Below are 24,013 nucleotides of genomic sequence, written 5' to 3'. Positions count from 1 at the left end.
GCATTGAAAAAATACATGAACAACTATAAATGTAACCATTAAATACAGAAGAATTGCATAACCAACAAATATATAGTAAAGATACAATGCAAGAGAACTAACCCTGAACTATAAATGACATTGAACCCCAAATTTTTCTTTTGTGATTCAGATAGAGCATACAATTTTAAACATATTTCTAATATACTTAATGTTATCTAATTTGATTTGTTCTCTTGGTATCTTTTGTCTAAAAGAATACTTAGATAGGCTCAGGAGCTGGAAGCTAGCTGCTGATTGGTGGCTGCACATATATGCGTTTTGTGATTGGTCTTGCGATGTGTTCAGCTAGTTCCCAGTAGTGCATTGCTGGTCCTTCAAGAAAGGATACCAAGATAATTAAAGGGACATAAAACCCAAAAAAATATTTCATTATTCAGATAGAGAATACAATTTTAAACAACTTTTCAATTAACTTCTATTATTTAAATTTCTTCCTTCTCTTGTTATTCTTTGATGAAATATTTATCTAGACAAGCTCAGGAACAGCACAGAACCGAGATTCTAGCTGTTGATTGGTGGTTGCATATATATGTCGATTGTGATTGGCTCACACATGTGTTCGGTTACAAACCATTAGTGCATTGCTGCTCCTTCAACAAATTATACCAAGAGAATAAAACAAATTAGGTAATATAAGTAAATTAGAAAGTTGTTTAAAATTATATTCTCTTTCTGAATTATTAAAGAAAAAACAAAATTTAGGCTTACCTGATAAATTTCTTTCTTTTGCGATGTACCGAGTCCATGGTTTCATCCTTACTTGTGGGATATTATCCTTCCTAACAGGAAGTGGCAAACAGAGCACCACAGCAGAGTTGTCTATATAGCTCCCCCCCTTAACTCCACCCCCCAGTCATTCGACCGAAGGCCAAGGAAGAAAAAGGAGAAACTATAAGGTGCAGAGGTGACTGAAGATTGCAATAAAAAATACTATCTGTCTTGAATAGACAGGGCGGGCCGTGGACTCGGTACATCGCAAAAGAAAGAAATTTATCAGGTAAGCATAAATTTTGTTTTCTTTTGCAAGATGTACCGAGTCCACGGTTTCATCCTTACTTGTGGGATACCAATACCAAAGCTTTAGGACACGAATGAAGGGAGGGACAAGACAGGAGCCTAAACGGAAGGCACCACTGCTTGCAAAACCTTTCTCCCAAAAATAGCCTCAGAAGAAGCAAAAGTAACAAATTTGTAAAATTTGGAAAAGGTATGAAGCGAAGACCAAGTTGCAGCCTTACAAATCTGTTCAACAGAAGCATAATTTTTAAAAGCCCATGTGGAAGCCACCCCTCTAGTGGAGTGAACAGTAATTCTTTCAGGAGGCTGCTATCCAGCAGTCTCATAAGCCAAACGGATGATGCTTTTCAGCCAAAAGGAAAGATAGGTAGCCGTAGCCTTTTGACCCCTACGTTTTCCAGAATAGACAACAAACAAAGAAGATGTTTGACGAAAATCTTTGGTTGCCTGCAAATAGAACTTCAAAGCACGAACCACGTCCAAGTTGTGCAATAAACGTTCCTTCTTAGAAGAAGGATTAGGACACAGAGAAGGAACAACAATCTCCTGATTGATATTCCTGTTAGTAACAACCTTAGGGAGGAACCCAGGTTTGGTACGCAAAACCACCTTATCAGCATGGAAAACAAAATAAGGCAAGTCACGTTGTAATGCAGATAGTTCATAAACTCTTTGAGCTGAAGAGATAGCAACTAGAAACAGAACTTTCCAAGATAGAAGCTTAATATCTATGGAATGCATGGGTTCAAACGGAACCCCCTGAAGAACTTTAAGAACTAAATTCAGACTCCATGGCGGAGCAACAGGTTTAAACACAGGCTTGATTCTAACTAAAGCCTGACAAAAAGCCAGAACGTCTGGGACATCTGCCAGACGCTTGTGCAATAGAATAGACAAAGCAGATATCTGTCCTTTTAAGGAACTAGCTGACAATCCTTTCTCCAATCCCTCTTGAAGAAAGGACAAAATCATAGGAATCCTGATCTTACTCCATGAGTAGCCTTTGGATTTGCACCAAAAAAGATATTTACGCTATATCTTATGATAGATTTTCCTGGTGACAGGCTTTCGAGCCTGAATCAAGGTATCTATGACCGACTCAGAGAAACCCCGCTTTGATAAAATCAAGCGTTCAATCTCCAAGCAGTCAGTTGCAGAGAAATTAGATTTGGATGCTTGAACGGACCTTGAATCAGAGAGGCCTGTCTTAGTGGCAGAGTCCATGGTGGCAGAGATGACATGTCCACCCGGTCTGCATAGCAAGTCCTGCGTGGCCACGCAGGTGCTATCAAAATCACTGAAGCTCTCTCCTGTTTGATTCTGGCAATCAGAGGCGGAAGGAGAGGGAAAGGTGGAAACACATAAGCCAGGTTGAACGACCAGGGTACTGCTAGAGCATCTATCAGTACTGCCTGAGGATCCCTTGACCTGGAGCCGTAATGAGGAAGTTTGGCGTTCTGACGAGACGCCATCAGATCCAATTCTGGTGTGCCCCAAAGCTGAACCAGTTGAGCAAACACCTCCGGATGGAGCTCCCACTCCCCCGGATGAAAAGTCTGACGACTTAGAAAATCTGCCTCCCAGTTCTCTACCCCTGGGATATAGATAGCTGATAGATGGCAAGAGTGAGTCTCTGCCCATCGGATTATCCTGGAAACTTCTATCATCGCTAAGGAACTCCTTGTTCCCCCCTGATGATTGATATAAGCTACAGGCGTGATGTTGTCCGACTGAAATCTGATTAATCCGGCCGAAGCCAGCTGAGGCCACGCCTGAAGAGCATTGAATATCGCTCTTAATTCCAGAATATTTATCGGTAGGAGGGCCTCCTCCTGACTCCACAAACCCTGTGCTTTCAGGGAATTCCAGACTGCACCCCAGCCCAATAGGCTGGCGTCCGTCGTCACTATGACCCACGCTGGCCTGCGGAAACACATTCCCTTGGACAGATGATCCTGTGACAACCACCAAAGAAGAGAGTCTCTGGTCTCTTGATCCAGATTTATCTGAGGAGATAAATTTGCATAATCCCCATTCCACTGTTTGAGCATGCATAGTTGCAGTGGTCTGAGATGTAAGTGAGCATATGGAACTACGTCCATTGCCACTACCATTAAACCGATTACCTCCATACACTGAGCCACTGACGGCCGAGGAATGGAATGAAGAGCTCGGCAGGTGGTCAAATTCTTTGATTTCCTGACCTCCGTCAGAAATATTTTCATGTCCACCGAGTCTATCAGAGTCCCTAGAAATGAAACTCTTGTGAGAGGGGAAAGAGAACTCTTTTTTACGTTCAATAGTCCGAATGGTCTCCATCTTGAAGGATGTAACTCTTAGGAATTGGTTTAGGATCTTTAGATCTAGAATTGGTCTGAAGGTTCCCTCCGTTTTGGGAACCACAAACAGATTGGAGTAGAACCCTTGCCCCTGTTCTGCTTTCGGAACTGGACAGATCACTCCCATGGTAAAAAACATAATTTATGTAAGAACTTACCTGATAAATTCATTTCTTTCATATTAGCAAGAGTCCATGAGCTAGTGACGTATGGGATATACATTCCTACCAGGAGGGGCAAAGTTTCCCAAACCTTAAAATGCCTATAAATACACCCCTCACCACACCCACAATTCAGTTTAACGAATAGCCAAGAAGTGGGGTGATAAGAAAAAAGTGCGAAAGCATATAAAATAAGGAATTGGAATAATTGTGCTTTATACAAAAAAATCAAAACCACCACAAAAAAGGGCGGGCCTCATGGACTCTTGCTAATATGAAAGAAATGAATTTATCAGGTAAGTTCTTACATAAATTATGTTTTCTTTCATGTAATTAGCAAGAGTCCATGAGCTAGTGACGTATGGGATAATGATTACCCAAGATGTGGATCTTTCCACACAAGAGTCACTAGAGAGGGAGGGATAAAATAAAGACAGCCAATTCCTGCTGAAAATAATCCACACCCAGAATAAAATTTTAATGAAAAAACATAAGCAGAAGATTCAAACTGAAACCACTGCCTGAAGTACGTTTCTACCAAAAACTGCTTCAGAAGAAGAAAACACATCAAAATGGTAGAATTTAGTAAAAGTATGCAAAGAGGACCAAGTTGCTGTTTTGCAAATCTGATCAACCGAAGCTTCATTCTTAAACGCCCAGGAAGTAGAAACTGACCTAGTAGAATGAGCTGTAATCCTTTGAGGCGGAGTGTTACCCGACTCAACATAGGCATGATGAAATAAAGATTTCAACCAAGATGCCAAAGAAATGGCAGAAGCTTTCTGGTCTTTTCTAGAACCGGAAAAGATGACAAATAGACTAGAAGTCTTTCGGAAAGACTTAGTAGCTTCAACATAATATTACAAAGCTCTAACAGCATCCAAAGAATGCAATGATTTCTCCTTAGAATTCATAGGATTAGGACATAATGAAGGAACCACAATTTCTCTACTAATGTTGTTAGAATTCACAACCTTAGGTAAAAAATTCAAAAGAAGTTCGCAGCACCGCCTTATCCTGATGCAAAATCAGAAAAGGAGACTCACAAAAAAGAGTAGATAATTCAGAGACTCTTCTGGCAGAAGAGATGGCCAAAAGAAACAAAACTTTCCAAGAAAGTAATATAACGACCAAAGAATGCATGGGTTCAAAAGGAGAAGCTTGAAGAGCCCCCAGAACCAAATTCAAACTCCAAAGAGGAGAAATTGACTTAACGACAGGTTTTATACGAACCAAAGCTTGTACAAAACAATGAATATCAGGAAGATTAGCAATCCTTCTGTGAAAAAGAACAGAAAGAGCAGAGATTTGTCTTTCAAGAAACTTGCGGACAAACCTTTATCTAAACTATCCTGAAGAAATATAAGTCTTCCAGACTCTATATCTCTCTAGATACAGATATACGAGCCTGTCACATAGTATCAATCACAGAGTCAGAGAAACCTCTTTGACCAAGAATCAAGCGTTCAAACTCCACACCTTAAAATTAAGGTTTTGAGATCCTGATGGAAAAAAGAACCTTGAGACAGAAAGACTGGTCTTAACGGAAGAGTCCACAGCTGGCAAGAGGCCATCCGGACAAGATCCGCATACCAAAACCTGTGAGGCCATGCTGGAGCTACCAGCAGGACAAACGAGCATTCCTTTAGAATATTAGAGAATACCCTTGGAAGAAGAACTAGAGGCGGAAAGATATAGGCAGGATGACACTTGTAAGGAAGAGATAATGCATCCACTGCCTCCGCCCGAGGATCCCTGGATCCGGACAGATACCAGGGAAGTTTCTTGTTTAGATGAGAAGCCATCAGATCTATTTCTGAGAGTTCCCACATTTGAACAATCTGAGGAAATACCTCTGGGTGAAGACCATTCGCCCAGGTGCAACGTTTGGCGACTGAGATAATCCGCTTTCCAATTGTCCATACCTGGGATATGAACCGCAGAGATTAGACAGGAGCTGGATTCCGCCCAAACCAAAATTCGAGATACTTCTTTCATAGCCAGAGGACTGTGAGTCCCTCCTTGATGATTGATGTATGCCACAGTTGTGACATTGTCTGTCTGAAAACAAATGAACAACTCTCTCTTCAGAAGAGGCCAAGACTGAAGAGCTCTGAAATTGCACGGAGTTCCAAAATATTGATCGGAAATCTCACCTCCTGAGATTCCCAAACCCCTTGTGCCGTCAGATACCCCCACACAGCTCCCCAACCTGTAAGACTTGCATCTGTTGAGATTATAGTCCAGGTCGGAAGAACAAAGAAGCCCCCTGAACTAAACGATGGTGATCTGCCCACCATGTCAGAGAGTGTCGTATAATCGGTTTAAAGATATTAATTGAGATATCTTTGAGTAATCCCTGCACCATTGGTTCAGCATACAGAGCTGAAGAGGTCGCATGTGAAAACGAGCAAAGGAGATCGCATCTGATGCGGCAGTCCTAAGACCTAAAATTTCCATGCATAAGGCTACCAAAGGGAATGATTGTGACTGAAGGTTTTGACAAGCTGATATCAATGTTAAACTTCTCTTGTCTGACAAGGACAGAGTCATAGACACTGAATCTATTCTAGAAACCTAAAAAGGTTACACTTGTCTGAGGAATCAATGAACTGATTGGTAAATTGATCCTCCAACCATGAACTTGAAGAAACAACACAAGTCGATTCGTATGAGATTCTTCGAAAATGAGAAGACTGAGCAAGTACCCAGATATTGTCCAATAAGGAAATACCAAAAAAACCCTGTTCTCTGATTACAGAAAGAAGGGCACCGAGAACCTTTGAAAAAAATTCTTGGAACTGAGGCTAGGCCAAACGGTAGAGCCACAAAACTGGTAATGCTTGTCTAAAAAGAGAATCTCAGACACTAAAAGTGATCTGGATGAATCGGAATATGTAGATACACATCCTGTAAATCTATTGTAGACATATAATGCTCTTGCTAAACAAAAGGCAGGACAGTCCTACAGTAACCATCTTGAATGTTGGTATCCTTACATAACGATTCAATATTGATAGATCCGGAACTGGTCTGAAGGAATTGACCTTCTTTGGTACAATGAAGAAATAAAATAAAACCCCAGCCCCTGTTCCAGAACTGGAACTGGCATAATTACTCCAGCCAACTCTAGATCTGAAACACATTTCAGAAATGCTGAGCCTTTGCTGTGTTAACTGGGACACGGGAAAGAAAAAAATCTCTTAGCAGGAGGCCTTAACTGAAGCCAATTCTGTACCTTTCTGAAACAATGTTCTGAAACCAGAAATTGAGAACGGAATTGATCAAAATTTCTTTGAAGAAAACGTAATCTGCCCCATACCAGCTGAGCTGGAATAAGGTCCGCACCTTCATGGGTACTTAGGAGCTGGCTATAGGTTTTCTAAAAGGCTTGGATATATTCCAAACTGGAAATAGTTTCCAAACTGATACCGCTCCTGAGAATGAAGGATCAGGCTTTAGTTCCTTATTGTGAGGAAAGGAACGAAATGATTATTAGACCTAAATTTACCTTAGATTTTTTATCCTTTGGAAAAAAAGTTCCCTTCCTTCCAGAAACAGTTGAAATAATAATTTATTACCCTGGAAAGAAAGGGAAAGCAAAGTTGACTTAGAAGACATATCAGTATTCCAAGTTTAATCCATAAAGCTTTTCTAGCTAAAATAGCTAGAGACATATACCTGACATCAACTCTAATGATATCAAAAGATGGTATCACCAATAAAATTATTAGCATGTTATAGAATAATAATAATGCTATAAAATTATGATCTGTTACTTGTTGCGCTAAAGCTTCTAACCAAAAAGTTGAAGCTGCAGCAACATCCGCTAAAAATATAGCAAGTCTAAGAAGATTACCTGAACATAAGTAAGCTTTTCTTAGAAGGATTCAATTTTCCTATCTAAAGGATCCTTAAATGAATTACTATCTGCCGTAGGAATAGTAGCACATTTAGCAGGAGTAGAGACAGCCCCATAACCTTAGGGATTTTGTCCCAAAAAAACTCTAATCTGTCAGATGGCACAGGATATAATTGCTTAAACGTTTAGAAGGAGTAAAAGAATTACCCAAATTATTCCATTCCCTGGAAATTACTTCAGAAATAGCATCAGGGAGATTAAACACTTCTGGAATAACTACAGGAGATTTAAAAACCTTATTTAAACATTTAGATTTAGAATCAAGAGGACCAGAATCCTCTATTTCTAATGCAATTAATACTTCTTTAAATAAAGAACGAATAAATTCCATCTTGAACAAATACAAAGATTTATCAGCATCAACCTCTGAGACAGAAACCTCTGAACCAGAAGAACCATTATCAGTATCAGAATGATGATGTTCATTTAAAAATTCATCTGAAAAAAGAGAAGTTTTAAAAGACTTTTATGTAAACTAGAAGGAGAAATAACAGACATAGCCTTCTTAATGGATTTAAAAAATAAAATCTCTTATGTTTATCAGGAACACTCTGAAAATTAGATGTTGACGGAACAGCAACAGGTAATGTAACAGTACTAAAGGAAATTTTATCTGCATTAATAAGTTTGTCATGACATGCAATACAAACAACAGCTGGAGAAACAGATACCAAAAAATTATAGCAGATACACTTAGCTTGGTAGCTCCAGCAGTAGACAGCGATTTTCCTGTAGTATCTTCTGACTCAGATGCAACGTGAGACATCTTGCAATATGTAAGAGAAAAAACAACATATAAAGCAAAATTGATCAAATTCCTTAAATGACAGTTTCAGGAATGGGAAAAAATGCCAAAGAACAAGCTTCTAGCAACCAGAAGCACTGAAAAAATAAGACTTAAATAATGTGGAGACAAAAGCGACGCCCTTATTTTTTAGCGCCAAATAAGACGCCCACATTATTTGGCGCCTAAATGCTTTTGGCGCCAAAAATGACGCCACATCCGGAACGCCGACATTTTTGGCGCAAAATAACGTCAAAAAAATGTATGACGCCGGAAACGGAAAAGAATTTTTGCGCCAAAAAAGTCTGCGCCAAGAATGACGCAATAAAATGAAGCATTTTCAGCCCCCGCGAGCCTAACAGCTCACAGGAAAAAAAGAGTCAAATTTTTGAAGGTAAGAAAAAATGATTAATTCAAATGCATTATCCCAAATATGAAACTGACTGTCTGAAAAATAAGGAAAGTTGAACATTCTGAGTCAAGGCAAATAAATGTTTGAATACATATATTTAGAACTTTATAAACAAAGTGCCCAACCATAGCTTAGAGTGTCACAGAAAATAAGATTTACTTACCCCAGGACACTCATCTACATGTTGTAGAAAGCCAAACCAGTACTGAAACGAGAATCAGCAGAGGTAATGGTATATATAAGAGTATATCGTCGATCTGAAAAGGGAGGTAAGAGATGAATCTCTACGACCGATAACAGAGAACCTATGAAATAGACCCCGTAGAAGGAGATCACTGCATTCAAATAGGCAATACTCTCCTCACATCCCTCTGACATTCACTGCACGCTGAGAGGAAAACCGGGCTCCAACTTGTTGCGGAGCGCATATCAACGTAGAATCTAGCACAAACTTACTTCACCACCTCCATCGGAGGCAAAGTTTGTAAAACTGAATTGTGGGTGTGGTGAGGGGTGTATTTATAGGCATTTTAAGGTATGGGAAAATATCCCATACGTCACTAGCTCATGGACTCTTGCTAATTACATGAAAGAAAGGTCTTCTACACAGCGTAAGAACGCCTCTCTTTTTGTCTGGTTTACAGACAATTGAGAAAGATGGAATCTCCCCCTTGGAGGAGAATCTTTGAAATATAGAAGATACCCCTGGGTTACAATTTCTACAGCCCAGGAGTCCTGAACGTCTCTTGCCCAGGCCTGAGCAAAGAGAGAGAGTCTGCCCCCTACTAGATCCGGTCTCGGTCATGCTGTCTTAGTGGCAGCAGCAGGTTTCTTGGCCTGTTTACCCTTGTTCCAAGCCTGGTTAGGTCTCCAGACTGGCTTGAATTGAGCAAAGTTTCCCTCTTGCTTTGCAGCAGGGGAAGAGGAAGCGGGACCACCCTTGAAGTTTCGAAAGGAACGAAAATTATTTTGTTTGGTCCTTGTCTTATTTGACTTATCCTGAGGGAGGGCATGACCCTTCCCTCCAGTGATGTCTGAAATGATCTCTTTCAGTTCAGACCCGAATAGGGTCTTACCTTTGAAAGGGATGGTCAAAGGATGGAGATTTTGATGACACATCAGCCGACCAGGACTTAAGTCATAACGCTCTACGCGCTAAAATGGCAAAACCTGAATTCTTTGCCGCTAACTTAGCTAGATGAAAAGCGGCGTCTGTAATGAAAGAATTAGCTAGCTTAAGAGCCCTAATTCTGTCTAGAATATCATCTAGTGGGGTCTCCATCTGAAGAGCCTCTTCCAGAGCCTCAAAACAAAAGGAAGCTGCAGTGGTTACAGGAACAATGCACGCTATAGGCTGGAGAAGAAAACCCTGATGAACAAAAATTTTCTTTAGGAGACCCTCTAATTTTTTATTCATAGGATCTTTGAAAGCACAACTGTCCTCGATAGGTATAGTTGTACGCTTAGCCAGAGTAGAAATAGCTCCCTCCACCTTAGGGACCGTCTGCCATGAGTCCCGCATGGTGTCAGATATGGGAAACATCTTCTTAAAAACAGGAGGGGGAGCGAACGGAATACCTGGTCTATCCCACTCCTTAGTAACAATGTCCGAAATCCTCTTAGGGACCGGAAAAAACATCAGTGTAAACAGGAACCTCTAAAAATTTGTCCATTTTACACAATTTCTCTGGAACTACAATAGGGTCACAATCATCCAGAGTCGCTAAAACCTCCCTGAGCAATAAACAGAGGTGTTCTAGCTTAAATTTAAATGCCGTCATATCTGAATCTGTCTGAGGGAACATCTTTCCTGAATCAGAAATCTCTCCCTCAGATAGCAAATCCCTCATCCCTACCTCTGAACATTGTGAGGGTATATCGGATACGGCTACTAAAGCGTCAGAAGGCTTAGCATTCATTCTTAACCCAGAGCTACTGCGCTTCCCTTGCAACCCAGGCAGTTTAGATAAAACCTCTTTGAGGGTAATATTCATAACTGAGGCCATATCTTGCAAGGTGAAAGAATTAGACGAACTAGAAGTACTTGGCGTCGCTTGTGCGGGCGTTACTGGATGTGACACTTGGGGAGAACTAGATGGCAAAACCTGATTTCCTTCTGTCTGAGAATCATCCAGTGCCAAACTCTTATAAGTCAAAATATGCTGTTTGCAATTTATAGACATATCAGTACAAGTGGGACACATTCTAAGAGGGGGTTCCACAATGGCTTCTAAACAAATTGAACAATGAGTTTCCTCAATGTCAGACATGTTGAACAATCTAGTAATGAGACAAGCAAGCTTGGAAAACACTTTAATGAAAAAACAACAATTTTCAAAAACGGTACTGTACTTTGGAAAGAATGCACCACAAGTATTTAAGCAATTAACCCCCAAATATGCAAACCGGATTGACAAAGTGTCAAAAACCGGTAAAAAACCCTGTCAGCACCTTGCCACAGCTCTGCTGTGGCTCCTACCTGCCCTTAGGGATCGATAATGTGGGGATAAAGCTTCGATTAGGCCCAAGAAGTAGAATGAGCTGTAATCCTTTCAGGGGGCTGCTGTCCAGCAGTCTCATAGGCTAGGCGTATTATGCTCCGAAGCCAAAAGGAAAGAGAGGTTGCCGAAGCTTTTTGACCTCTCCTCTGTCCAGAGTAAACGACAAACAGGGTAGATGTTTGACGAAAATCTTTAGTAGCTTGTAAGTAAAACTTCAAGGCACGGACTACGTCCAGATTATGTAAAAGACGTTCCTTCTTTGAAGAAGGATTAGGACACAATGATGGAACAACAATCTCTTGATTGATATTCTTGTTAGAAACCACCTTAGGTAAAAACCCAGGTTTGGTACGCAGGACTACCTTATCTGCATGAAAAATCAGATAAGGAGAATCACATTGTAAGGCAGATAGCTCAGAGACTCTCCGAGCCGAGGAAATAGCCATCAAAAACAGAACTCTCCAAGATAAAAGTTAAATATCAATGGAAAGAAGGGGTTCCAACGGAATAATTTCCTTCAAACCAGGCCCGAATAAGGTCTGTCCCTTGAAAGGAATGTTGAGTAATTTAGACTTCGAAGTCACGTCAGCTGACCAGGATTTAAGCCATAGCGCCCTACGCGCTTGGATGGCGAATCCGGAATTCTTAGCCGTTAGTTTAGTCAAATGAACAATGGCATCAGAAACAAATGAGTTAGCTAGCTTAAGTGTTCTAAGCTTGTCAATAATTTCAGTCAATGGAGCTGTATGGATGGCCTCTTCCAGGGCCTCAAACCAGAATGCCGCCGCCGCCGCCGTGACAGGCGCAATGCATGCAAGGGGCTGTAAAATAAAACCTTGTTGAATAAACATTTTCTTAAAGTAACCCTCCAATTTTTTATCCATTGGATCTGAAAAAGCACAACTGTCCTCAACCGGGATAGTAGTACGCTTTGCTAAAGTAGAAACTTCTCCCTCCACCTTAGGGACCGTCTGCCATAAGTCCCGTGTAGTGGCGTCTATTGGAAACATTTTTCTAAATATAGGAGGTGGGGAAAAAGGCACACCCGGTCTATCCCACTCCTTGCTAATAATTTCTGTAAGCCTTTTAGGTATAGGAAAAACATCAGTACACACCGGTACCGCATAGTATTTATCCAGCCTACACAATTTCTCTGGTACTGCAACTGTGTTACAGTCATTCAGAGCAGCTAATACCTCCCCAAGCAACACACGGAGGTTCTCAAGCTTAAATTTAAAATTAGAAATCTCTGAATCAGGATTCCCCGAATCAGAGATGTCACCCACAGACTGAAGCTCTTCGTCCTCATGATCTGCATATTGTGACGCAGTATCAGACATGGCCCTTACAGCATCTGCGTGCTCTGTATTTCTCCTAACCCCAGAGCAATCGCGCTTGCCTCTTAATTCAGGCAATCTAGATAATACCTCTGACAGGGTAATTGCTATGAGCGTCCCTGATGTAATTGGCGCCATATTAGCGTGCATCCCCTGAGCGGGAGGCGAAGGGTCTGACACGTGGGGAGAGTTAGTCGGCATAACTTCCCCCTCGTCAGAATCTTCTGGTGATATTTCTTTTATAGTTAAAGACTGATCTTTACTATTTAAGGTGAAATCAATACATTTAGTACACATTCTCCTATGGGGCTCCACCATGGCTTTCAAACATAATGAACAAGTAGTTTCCTCTGTGTCAGACATGTTTAAACAGACTAGCAATGAGACTAGCAAGCTTGGAAAACACTTTAAACAAGTTTACAAGCAATATAAAAAACGTTACTGCACCTTTAAGAAACACAAATTTTGTCAAAATTTGAAATAACAGTGAAAAAAGGCAGTTACACTAACAAAATTTTTACAGTGTATGTAACAAGTTAGCAGAGGATTGCACCCACTTGCAAATGGATGATTAACCCCTTAATACCCAAAAAATAATAAAAGACAAAAACGTTTTTTTTTTTTTTAAACAGTCACAACTGCCACAGCTCTACTGTGGCTTTTTACCTCCCTCAAAAACGACTTTGAAGCCTTTTGAGCCCTCCAGAGATGTCCTGGATCATGCAGGAAGAAGCTGGATGTCTGTGTCTGTAATTTTTGCTGTGCAAAAAAACGGCAAAATAGGCCCCTCCCACTCATATTACAACAGTGGAAAGCCTAAGGAAACTGTTTCTAGGCCAAATTCAAGCCAGCCATGTGGATAAAAACTAGGCCCCAATAAGTTTTATCACCAAATACATATAACAACGATTAAACATGCCAGCAAACGTTTTATATTACATTTTTATAAGAGTATGCATCTCTATTAATAAGCCTGATACCAGTCGCTGTCACTGCATTTAAGGCTTTACTTACATTAGTTTGGTATCAGCAGCATTTTCTAGCAAATTCCATCCCTAGAAATATATTAACTGCACATACCTTATTGCAGGAAAACCTGCACGCCATTCCCTCTCTGAAGTTACCTCACTCCTCAGAATATGTGAGAACAGCCATGGATCTTAGTTACTTCTGCTAAGATCATAGAAAACGCAGGCAGATTCTTCTTCTAAATACTGCCTGAGATAAACAGTACACTCCGGCACCATTTAAAAATAACAAACTTTTGATTGAAGAATAAACTAAGTATAAAACACCACACTCCTCTTACGACCTCCATCTTGGTTGAGGCTTGCAAGAGAATGACTAGATATGACAGTTAGGGGAGGAGATATATAGCAGCTCTGCTGTGGGTGATCCTCTTGCAACTTCCTGTTGGGAAGGGGAATATCCCATAAGTAATGGATGATCCGTGGACTGGATATACTTAACAAGAGAAATAACAAACTCTTGCTTGAAGAAAAATACAGTTTATCACCTCTTTCACTTTACCCTTCCAGCTTAGACCCGGCAAAGAGAATGACTGGGGGGGGGGTGGAGTTAAGGGGGGAGCTATATAGACAGCTCTGCTGTGGTGCTCTCTTTGCCACTTCCTGTTAGGAAGGATAATATCCCACAAGGATGAAACCGTGAACTCGGTACATCTTGCAGAAGAAAATGTGAGTTTCATGTCCCTTTAAGCAAAATCTATAATAGAAGTAAACTGGAATCTGAATCAAGAAATAAATATTTGGGGTTTTATGTCCCTTTAAATGAGCAGTAGATTTTTTTTCTCACACATTTAAAAATTTGTGCATATAAAACAATGTGCATCAAGTCAAATTAAAATTTTATGATTCAGATAGAGCATGGAGTTTTAAGACACTTTCCAATTTACTTTCATTATCAAATTTTGCAGTCTTTTTATATTCACACTTTCTGGGGAACAAGATCCTACTGAGCATGTGCACAAGCTCACATGGTATACATATACTAGTCTGTGATTGGCTGATGTCTTTCACATGATACAGGGGGCCGGAAAGTGGGAGAAAAAATAAATTTGTCAGAAAAAAATCTACTGCTTATTTGAAATTCAGAGTAAGTTTTAAATCACTGTCTTTTTATTATGCACTTGTTAATTATGCAATTCTACTGCATTGAGTGGTCCTTTAAGTAAATTTTGGTTTGCAATTCAAATAGCTGGTTTAGACATTGTGCAGCAGTTTGAAAACCTAGGTTACATAATTTGCTTTTGGCCACTCTAGGCAGTGTAGAACAAAGCACATATTTTACCCAATAGCAAGATATAAATATTGCTTTATTTGTAAGCAAAACTGTTTTAAAAAAAGGTGGCGGTACGCATTGATTATTCATATATGCTCAGTAACTTTGAGAAAAGCAAAGGGACAATGCTTGATATATTTTGCAGCCTCTCTTGAGATGATTACAAATATTACCTGTTATGAGATGGGAGAGGTGGGGTACTCAGTACCAGCAGTGAGTACCCCCAAAATATAGATGACCATGGAAAATAGTGATGAATGATGGTATTGTATAAGCATATAGTTTGTTTGTTATATTGAGCTATGAACAGATACAAAAACAGTGTAAGACTCAACTTTTACAGTTTGTTGCTTCTCCGTGAGAGGCTGGGTATATAGTGGTCAAAGAAAAAGCAGTATTTAATATTAGAACACATGCATTATTAAACTTGTGAAATGACAAGCCAGACAGGAAATTATTAAAATCTCTCATTCTTTTTCCACTTTCCAAAACCTATTCCATTTTGAGAAACAAAATGCCAAAAATAATTGGCATGTTCTAAAATGCTTGAGAATCCATTAGCAATAGAGATTAAGCTCTATCAGCTGATGTATTCAATGAATTAATGTCTGTCCAGAATAAGCACATACTTTAACATTGTCATTGCCGATGCAGGTTACTTAGGCTTATTAACAAATTAAAAGAAAGGTTAACTGTCTATTCCCTACTTAGCCAATTACCTACCACCAGTATTTGCATTTCTACTTCTACTAAAATAAATTAGGGGTCAATGAAAGATAATATAGATAGTATGCTACAAATGTAGGAAATGTATTTAAAGGGTCAGTAAACACACAACAATTTTAATATAAAAGATTTAGTTATGCATAGAAAGCAAATAGCTTTGCTATATACTTTTAATTTATTTTGCCCCTTTTTCATGTGCTTTAACTCAGAAAATTATGGCTTTTCTAATTCTTAGAACTGAAAAATCATGATGCAGAATGTCCCCTGCTGCAATTTTTTCCCAAATTGGGTTTAACAGATAAGAACTTCAAAACAATGCACTTTAAACTAACATAATGACCATGGCTAGCCTTGTCAGCTGCAGACTCCAGCACACATCCAAATGAGGCAAGTGGTGGGTGGAGTTTGGCTTCCAAAAAACAAATGCAGCAAACAAGTTAATTTGTTTAAAAAAACAAAATAATGTTTAGATTTGACTGATGCGTTATTCTAAAGCAAGTCAGAGGAAAAGTCTATGGAAAAAAACACTTAGTAATAAAAATTATTATACATTAAACCTAGGGTAGAATATATTTGTGACTATACACGGTAAGGGGTATACTAAAATGGCTTTGGTATATAGGTACAGAGGCTGTGGCCTACAAAGTATAAATATTACCTCACAATATATCACAAACGCACACCTAATGGGTATGATGCAATTTATTCAGTTAAAAGGATCATACAAAAAAAACATATTTAGAGTTTCCTTCCCCTCCCACACACAAAATCCCTCCAAACTAGATAAGTTTGAAAGCGAGAAAATGGAACATTTTATTTAGCACATATAGATACAACTGAGCAATGACATAAATTGTGCTTACCAGATAATTTCCTTTCCTTCTGTATGAGGAGAGTCCACGGCTTCATTCATTACTTGTGGTAAATACAGAACCTGGCCACAAGGAGGAGGCAAAGACACCCCAGCCAAAGGCTTAAATACCTCCCCCCACTCGCCTCATCCCCCAGTCATTCTGCTGAGGGTACAAGGAACAGTAGGAGAAATATCAGGGTATAAAAGGTGCCAGAAGAATAACAAAAATGTAGGTCCGCCCAACGGAGAAAACGTGCGGGGGCCGTGGACTCTCCTCATACAGAAGGAAAGGAAATTATCTGGTAAGAATAATTTATGTTTTCCTTCATAATATGAGGAGAGTCCCCGGCTTCATTCATTACTTGTGGGAAACATATTCCCAAGCTCTAGAGGACACTGAATGAAAACGGGAGGGTAACAAAAGAGGCGATCTCTATTCTGAGGGCACCACAGCTTGCAAAACCTTTCTCCCAAAAGCTGTTTCACCCAAAGCAAAAACGTCAGATTTGTACAATTTTGAAAAGGTATGCAAGGAGGACCAGGTAGCCTCCCTACAAATCTGCTCCATAGAGGCCTCATTCTTGAAGGCCCAAGATTAAGCCACAGCTCTAGTTGAATGAGCCGTAATCCTCTGAGGAGGCTTATGTCCCGCTGTTTCATATGCTAAGCGAATAATGCTCCTCAACCAAAAAGATAAGGAAGTGGAAGAAGCCTTCTGCCCTCTATACTTCCCAGAATAGACAACAAACAAGGATGAAGTCTGTCTAAAATCCTTTGCAGCCTGAAGATGGAATTTCAAAGCACGGACCACATCCAAATTATGAAGTAATTGTTCCTTCGAAGAAGGATTAGGACACAAGGAAGGAACCACAATCTCCTGATTGATGTTGCGATCAGACACAACCTTAGGGAGAAAACCCAACCCAGTACGAAGAACAGCCTTATCAGCATGAAAAACTAGGTAAGGAGGCTCACATTGCAAGGGTGCCATCTCAGAGACTCTGCGTGCCCAAGCAATAACCAGTAGAAAAAGAACCTTCCAAGACAGTAATTTAATGTCAACCAAATGTATAGGCTCAAACGTAAGCCTCTGCAAAACTTTAAGAACTTGATTTAAGCTCCAAGGAGGAGTGGTAGGTCTAAACACAGGCCTGATTCTAGACAGAGCCTGAACAAAATACTGTACATCAGGTAGCTCAGCGAGCCTCTTGTGCAATAATACAGATAGAGCCGAAATCTGTCCCTTTAAGGAACTAGTGGCAAGTCCCTTCTCCAAACCATCCTGGAGAAAGGAAAGAATCCTGGACACCTTGACCTTATGCCAGGGGAATCCACGCTCTTCCCACCAGACTAAGTAGGTTCTCCACACCATATGATAGATGCGACGGGTGACCGGCTTTCTAGCTTGAATGAGAGTATCAATCACTCTCTCAGAAAAACCTCTCTTGGCTATTACTAAGCGTTCAATCTCCACGCAGTCAGCTTCAGAGAATCTAGATTCTGATGAACAATAGGACTCTGTTCCAGCAGATCTCTGCGACAAGGTAACCTCCAAGGAGGAGATAAAGACATCCCCACCAGGTCCGCGAACCACATCCTTCGCGGCCACGATGCAGCAATTAGAATAGCCAAAGCTTGCTCCTGATAGATGCGGGCTACTACACAAGGGATAAGTGGTAACGGTGGAAAAGTGTAAACTAGGCTTCCCCCAAGGCAATACTAATGCATCCATCAGCTCTGCCTGAGGATCCCTGGACAACGACCTGTATCTAGGTAGCTTGGGATTGAGTGGGGATGCCATGAGATCCATCTACGGTGTCCCCCTTCTGTTGCAAATCTCTGCAAACACCTCGGGATGGAGAGACCATTCCCCCGGATGAAACGATTGTGTGCTGAGAAAATCCGCTTCCCAGTTGTCCACACCCGGAATGTGGATTGCTGACAGCGAGCAGTTGTGGGCCTCTGCCCATTCCAGAATCCGAGATACTTTCCTCATTACTAGCAAGCTCCTCATCCCCCCCCCCCCCCTAATGGTTGATTTAAGCCACCAAGGTTATGTTGTCTGATTGGAATCTGATAAACTGGGACGAACCCAGAAGAGGCCAAGCCTGCAGTGCATTGAAGATCGCTCCAAAATGATGATCGGGAGAAGAGATTCCTCTCAAGTCCACAGGCCCTGTGCCTTCCTGGGACCCCAAACAGCTCCCCATCCTGATAGACTTGCATCCGTCGTCACAATCTCCCGGGATGGTCTCAAGAAAGATGTCCCTTGGGACAGGTGATCTGGACAAAGCCACCAAGAAAGCGATTCTCTCGCCGACAGGACGGAGCCTAAACCAGGATGTCGTCCAAGTTTGGCGCTACAGCAATACCTCTAGATCTCGCCACCGTGAGCAGAGCCCCCAGAACCTTCGTAAAGACTCTTGGGGCAGTAGCTAGACCAAATGGAAGAGCAACAAACTGGAAGTGCTGGTCCAGAAACACGAATCTTAAGAACTTGAAGTTATCCTTGTGTATTGGCACAAGAAGGTAAGCATCCTTCAAGTCTATCGTAGTCATGAACTGTCCCTCTTGAACTAAGGGTAGAATGGACCTTATCGTCTCCATCTTGAACGATGGGACCGACAGGAACTTGTTTAATCACTTTAGGTCCAGAATCAGGCAAGATGTACCCTCCTTCTTTGGGACCACAAAAAGGTTTCAGTAGTACCCCAGACCTCTATCTGCTAGAGGTACCGGCACATTTACTCACGGGGAGAAGAGATCCCTCACGCACCCTAGAAAAGCTTCTTGTTTTTCTGGTCTTGAAGACAGGTTTGATAAGAGGAATCTGCCCCTGGGTGGATGAGATTTGAAACCTATCTTGTAAACCTGAGCGATGACCTCCAGAACCCAAGGGTCTTGCACGTCGACAAGCCAAGCCTCCACAAAGAGAGATAGCCTGCCCCCAACACAATCCAGCGACGGATCGGAGGCCGCCCCTTCATGTCGATTGTGTTTCGGCTTCTTGTTCTGCTTGGATTTATTCCAAGTTTGAGACGGTTTCCAAGTTCCCTTGGACTGTTCAGGCTTCGCGGAGGGCTGCTGGCTTGGGGATTTATCTGAACAAAAGCGACGAAAATTAGGTTTATTCTTCTTATCCTGTGGTAGAAAGGCGCCTTTGCCCTCAGTGACCATGGATATGATTGAGTCCAGGCCTGGACCGAAAATAATCTTCCCCTTAAATGGAAGGGAAAGTAATCTGGATTTGGATGTCCACAGATCAAGACTTCAGCCAGAGTGCCCTACGGGCTAGAACAAAAAAACCTGATGTCTTGGCATCAGATTTGCATCACAGATAAAAGAATTAGCTACCCTCAAGGCCTTAATTCTTTCCTAGATCTCGTCAAGGCGAGTTTCCACCTCGATCATCTCTGATAGAGAGTCACACCAAAAGGTAGCAGCTCCAGCCACCGCAGCAACCGCAGCTGCAGGTTGAAACAAATACCCTGTGTGATGAAACATCTTTCTTAACAGTCTCTAGATTCTTATCCATGGGCTCCTTAAACGACAAACTATCCTCAAGCGGGATAGTAGTGCGCTTAGCAAGCGTTGAGACAGCTCCATCCACCTTAGGGATGGAACCCCACAACTCTAATTGAGAGTCTGGAACCGAGAACAATTTCTTAAAGGAAGAAGGGGAAAAAGAAGATCCAAGTCTCTCCCATTCATTCTTAATAATATTTGCCATCTTTACGGGAACCTGGAAAGTCTGTGGCACCACCCTGTCCTCATAAACCTCATCATATTTAGGAATAGAAGGTTCCTCGGGTAATTTAGGTTATGGAACCTCTAAAGTAGAAAACACTTCCTTTAACAGAAAGCGTAAGTGCTCGATCCTAAATCTAAAGTCTGGTTCCTCCGCAGCCGGAGGTTTAGAGGCAGCAGATTCCGACCCAGAAAGAGCATACTCTGAAGTATCAGAGGCGTCCTCATCAGCGGATAATCTAGTATCAGATAAAGTTGGTAGATGAACCCTGGGAAGGATAGCAATATTTGACCTTTTGCTTGCGCTTAGCAGGGTGAGGTAAAGCACTGAGAGCCGCAGACACTGCCGTTTGTAGCTGTTCAGAAAAGTCTGGCATTAAGAGGGCCCCTCCCGAAGGAGGATTAGCAGTGCAATGGGAAGCTGCATGTGTAACAGGAGATGAATGCAGGGAACGCACCTCATGGGACGGAGACCCCTCAGAGGTGAGCGGCTCAGTGGTACTAAACATCTTAGGTTTCTTAGATATAAGTACTTTATCAAGGCATTTGAGCAGGCGGGTATACCGTAGCCTCCTCACAATAAAAACAGGTATTAGATTTAAGTAAAGAGGGAGTACCCTCTAACGTATCAGAGTCCTCCATATCTTGCGCTTTTAAGATGGACTATAGAAAAAGATAAATGGCACCTTTATACTCCCTGGCTGGAGCACTCACCACCTACTATGACCAAGGACACAGAGAAACCTCTTCATCTCCTGTAAACCGCACGGTCAGGAAAGAGGAAATCAATGAGACCACACCCGGTCATGTGGTGTGCCATGCAGGACTGCCCCTGCTCCTGGAAGAAGCACGCCAAACCTAACAGGCCATGCAGTTATCCAAAACGAAAGTAAAACCTGAATGTTCCAACATCTGCCTGAGCCTTATCTCACACATGTCGCAGCATAAAACATAATAAAGCAAATTATGTGTAAATCCCCCCCTGTTCAATAATCCCCTTCCGGAGATAGGAACCTTTGATTCAATAGAGATAAAAGGAGTCACACTGTGACCCTGCCTTCTTGCGTTATCATACGAGTATAAAATGAAACGATCTTACCGGAATCGCCACAGTGGAACAGACACACAGCCTCTCAAGTTTGACAGTCTTGTAGCATCGCACCTGACAAGGACTTGAGTGATAGAAGCAGGCAGTGAAACTCGTCAACACTGATTGCTTAGGAGCTGTTAATACGAGTCTGGATGGTTTCACAGAAAGACTCTCCCTGCATCTCCAGACCCTAACATTCGTCAATGCTCTCACTGAGAGGCTGACAAGACTACTAAAAAAAGCCGGGGACTCTCCTCATATTAAGAAGGAAATGATCATTACTGAAGTCACATGAGCATAATACAATTGTAGTTAGGGCTTACTCATATCTCTAATGAATAAACTTCTATAGTTACAAATTTACTAACATGCCGAAAGTCAAGTTTATTGGATAAGCTATTTAAATTGTATCACCATAGCCAATATTAACTAGAAACGTCTGCTTTTATAATATAAAACTAGAGGTAGTAGACACATATACTGTATAAGAAAGGATTTAAAGAATTTGTAGACTATGTAAAAAATAAGACTGAAAAAATACTTACATATTTATGTTGTTAAATTATTAACAGAAAGAAAGACGGAAGTAATGCAACCTACCAGCAAATGACGTACATACAAATAATGTGAGAAATTCAATCAGTGTTGACATTTTTTTTTACATTCTCAGTTCTATTCTGAATGTGCTATAATTTAAGTTTAAAAATTGTGGATTTTCCAGTCCTGAAAACTGAAACAAAAACATGTCAGTCTTCACAAGCCTAGCTTTGCCACATATCTGTATCTATATGCAGTCTGTTTTGCAGCCGTATTATTTCTGCTGAAGCCAAACAATTGAGATTTTGTTAACATAATGACAGTGGCAGACCCTATTTTTTGGAGCTGCAAATCTGTATTGGCGCCTCTAAATAAGGAAAGTGTTGGAGTTTGAACATTTAAATACAATTGCAGCAAAAGAGGGGTTAGCCTATATTACAAAGGTTGCCTTTGTCAATCTATAGGAAGACTGCATAGAAATGTTGTAAATACAAGGTGTTTACGGTACCTTTCATACTCTGTTACTTCCATTCTATCCCAGCAATCATACACCAAAAAATTAAAGAGAGACACACTCAACTGAGAATGAGCTGGAATAACTTCCTTGCTTGTTCACAAGGCCAGTGACACTCAGGGTGCAGTCTCTTTTATACCAGGCAATTCTCTTGTGAACAAAAGATAGCAACAAACTCCATACGTTTTGCCTCTGTTTTTTCCATCATACCAGCCTGCTTCCCTTCTGTATTGTCATTCACCTCTCCCTTTGTAAACTAGGTCCACTGTTGCATACTCCTGAGCAGGACATAGGCTGCATCTGGTAGCGCATATTCAAAGTTTAAAGATACATTTGTGACAGCATTGTATTATTGTACACATGCATGTAAATTAGACCTTCTAGTTATTATATTAGAATCTCTCCTTTAGCCACTGTGGTGTGACTTACATTCTTAAAAAAAAATACTACGTTCAATTGTAATTGCCTACTGTATTTGAACACAGAGTCAATAATGACAGATGTGAGATACTGGAATAATTTTTGGAATAAGCAAAACTCTCAATATTCTATTGTGTGTATTTTGTTCTATTTATATATATGTAACTGCTATTTTAGAGTTGGTTATTTTGTTTTCCTACAAAACTTAGCAACAGGAAACTTTGCTCAAACTCGTGAAGCACAATTTCCACAGTCCATGCCCAGAAAAGCACCAAAGGAAAGATGTAGGCTAGTAAATATTTTTGGAGCATAAACATATTTATAATTTAAAAAAAACAAAACTAAGTTTATAATGGGGCTTAAGTGTTATAGAATTTATTTTGATGGACACAAGCTCAAAGAGGTCATTTTCAGAAAATTATACATTTGTTGTAAAAACTGTAGGTTGAGGGTGTTTTTTTCTTATGACAGAATGGAGCCTCACTGTTTGTTGCCAGTGAACTTCAATGTTTAAGGTAACACACCCTCAAGTTAGTCATGATTTTAAAGAATGAGCGTTCTGTAGTTCTATTAGCTATATTACAGACACACTAAGACTTATCAAGAAATCCAAGCCAGAAAAGATAATGCTAATTTACCTTTTGGTAACAAAAATAACATTAGTATATTCTAAACATTATGTGGAATATCTGCACTATTAAAACATGGGTATATCACATAAAGATATAATATTCTTATCTGAGTAACCGCCCTTTTTATATGTTCTCAAATGGAATGAGTCATATTCACCAAAGCACTCAGAAGCCAAAGGCACTTCAAGTTCCGAACACACTGTACATAAAAAAAACAAAAAACCCTTAAAGAAACAATGTACTCAGACAAGCAGCTGATCAGGCTTAAAGGGACACTGAACCCAAATTTTTCCTTTCATGATTCAGATAGAGCATGCAATTTTAAGCAACTTTCTAATTTACTCCTATTATCGAATTTTCTTCATTCTCTTGCTATCTTTATTTAAAAAGCAAGAAAGTTTAGATGCCGGCTCATTTTTGGTGAACAACCTGGGTTATTCTTGCTGATTGGTGGATAAATTCACCCGCCAATAAACAAGTGCTGTCCAGAGCTGGCTCCTTAGCTTAGATGCCTTCTTTTTCAAATAAAGATACCAAGATAATGAAGAAAAATTGATAATAGGAGTAAATTAGAAAGTTGCTTAAAATGGCATGCTCTATCTGAATCACGAAAGAATGAATTTGGTTCAGTGTCCTTTTAATTACATTCTGCAGCCAAAGGAACACCATTTGCATCCC

The 24,013-nt window shown here is 40.6% G+C and overlaps 1 protein-coding gene across 7 annotated transcripts in view; it reads right to left on the bottom strand.

Moving 5' to 3' along the window:
- The window catches only part of AKAP13 (A-kinase anchoring protein 13), a 521,925-nt gene that overhangs the window by 221,361 nt on the left and 276,551 nt on the right, over positions 1-24,013 (bottom strand). The window lies entirely within an intron of this gene.

The sequence above is a fragment of the Bombina bombina genome, chromosome 6 (genome assembly GCF_027579735.1).
Source record: "Bombina bombina isolate aBomBom1 chromosome 6, aBomBom1.pri, whole genome shotgun sequence".
NCBI classification, from domain to species: domain Eukaryota; kingdom Metazoa; phylum Chordata; class Amphibia; order Anura; family Bombinatoridae; genus Bombina; species Bombina bombina.
Note: the sequence above shows the minus strand (reverse complement) of the source record. Positions and strands in the feature narration are given on the sequence as shown.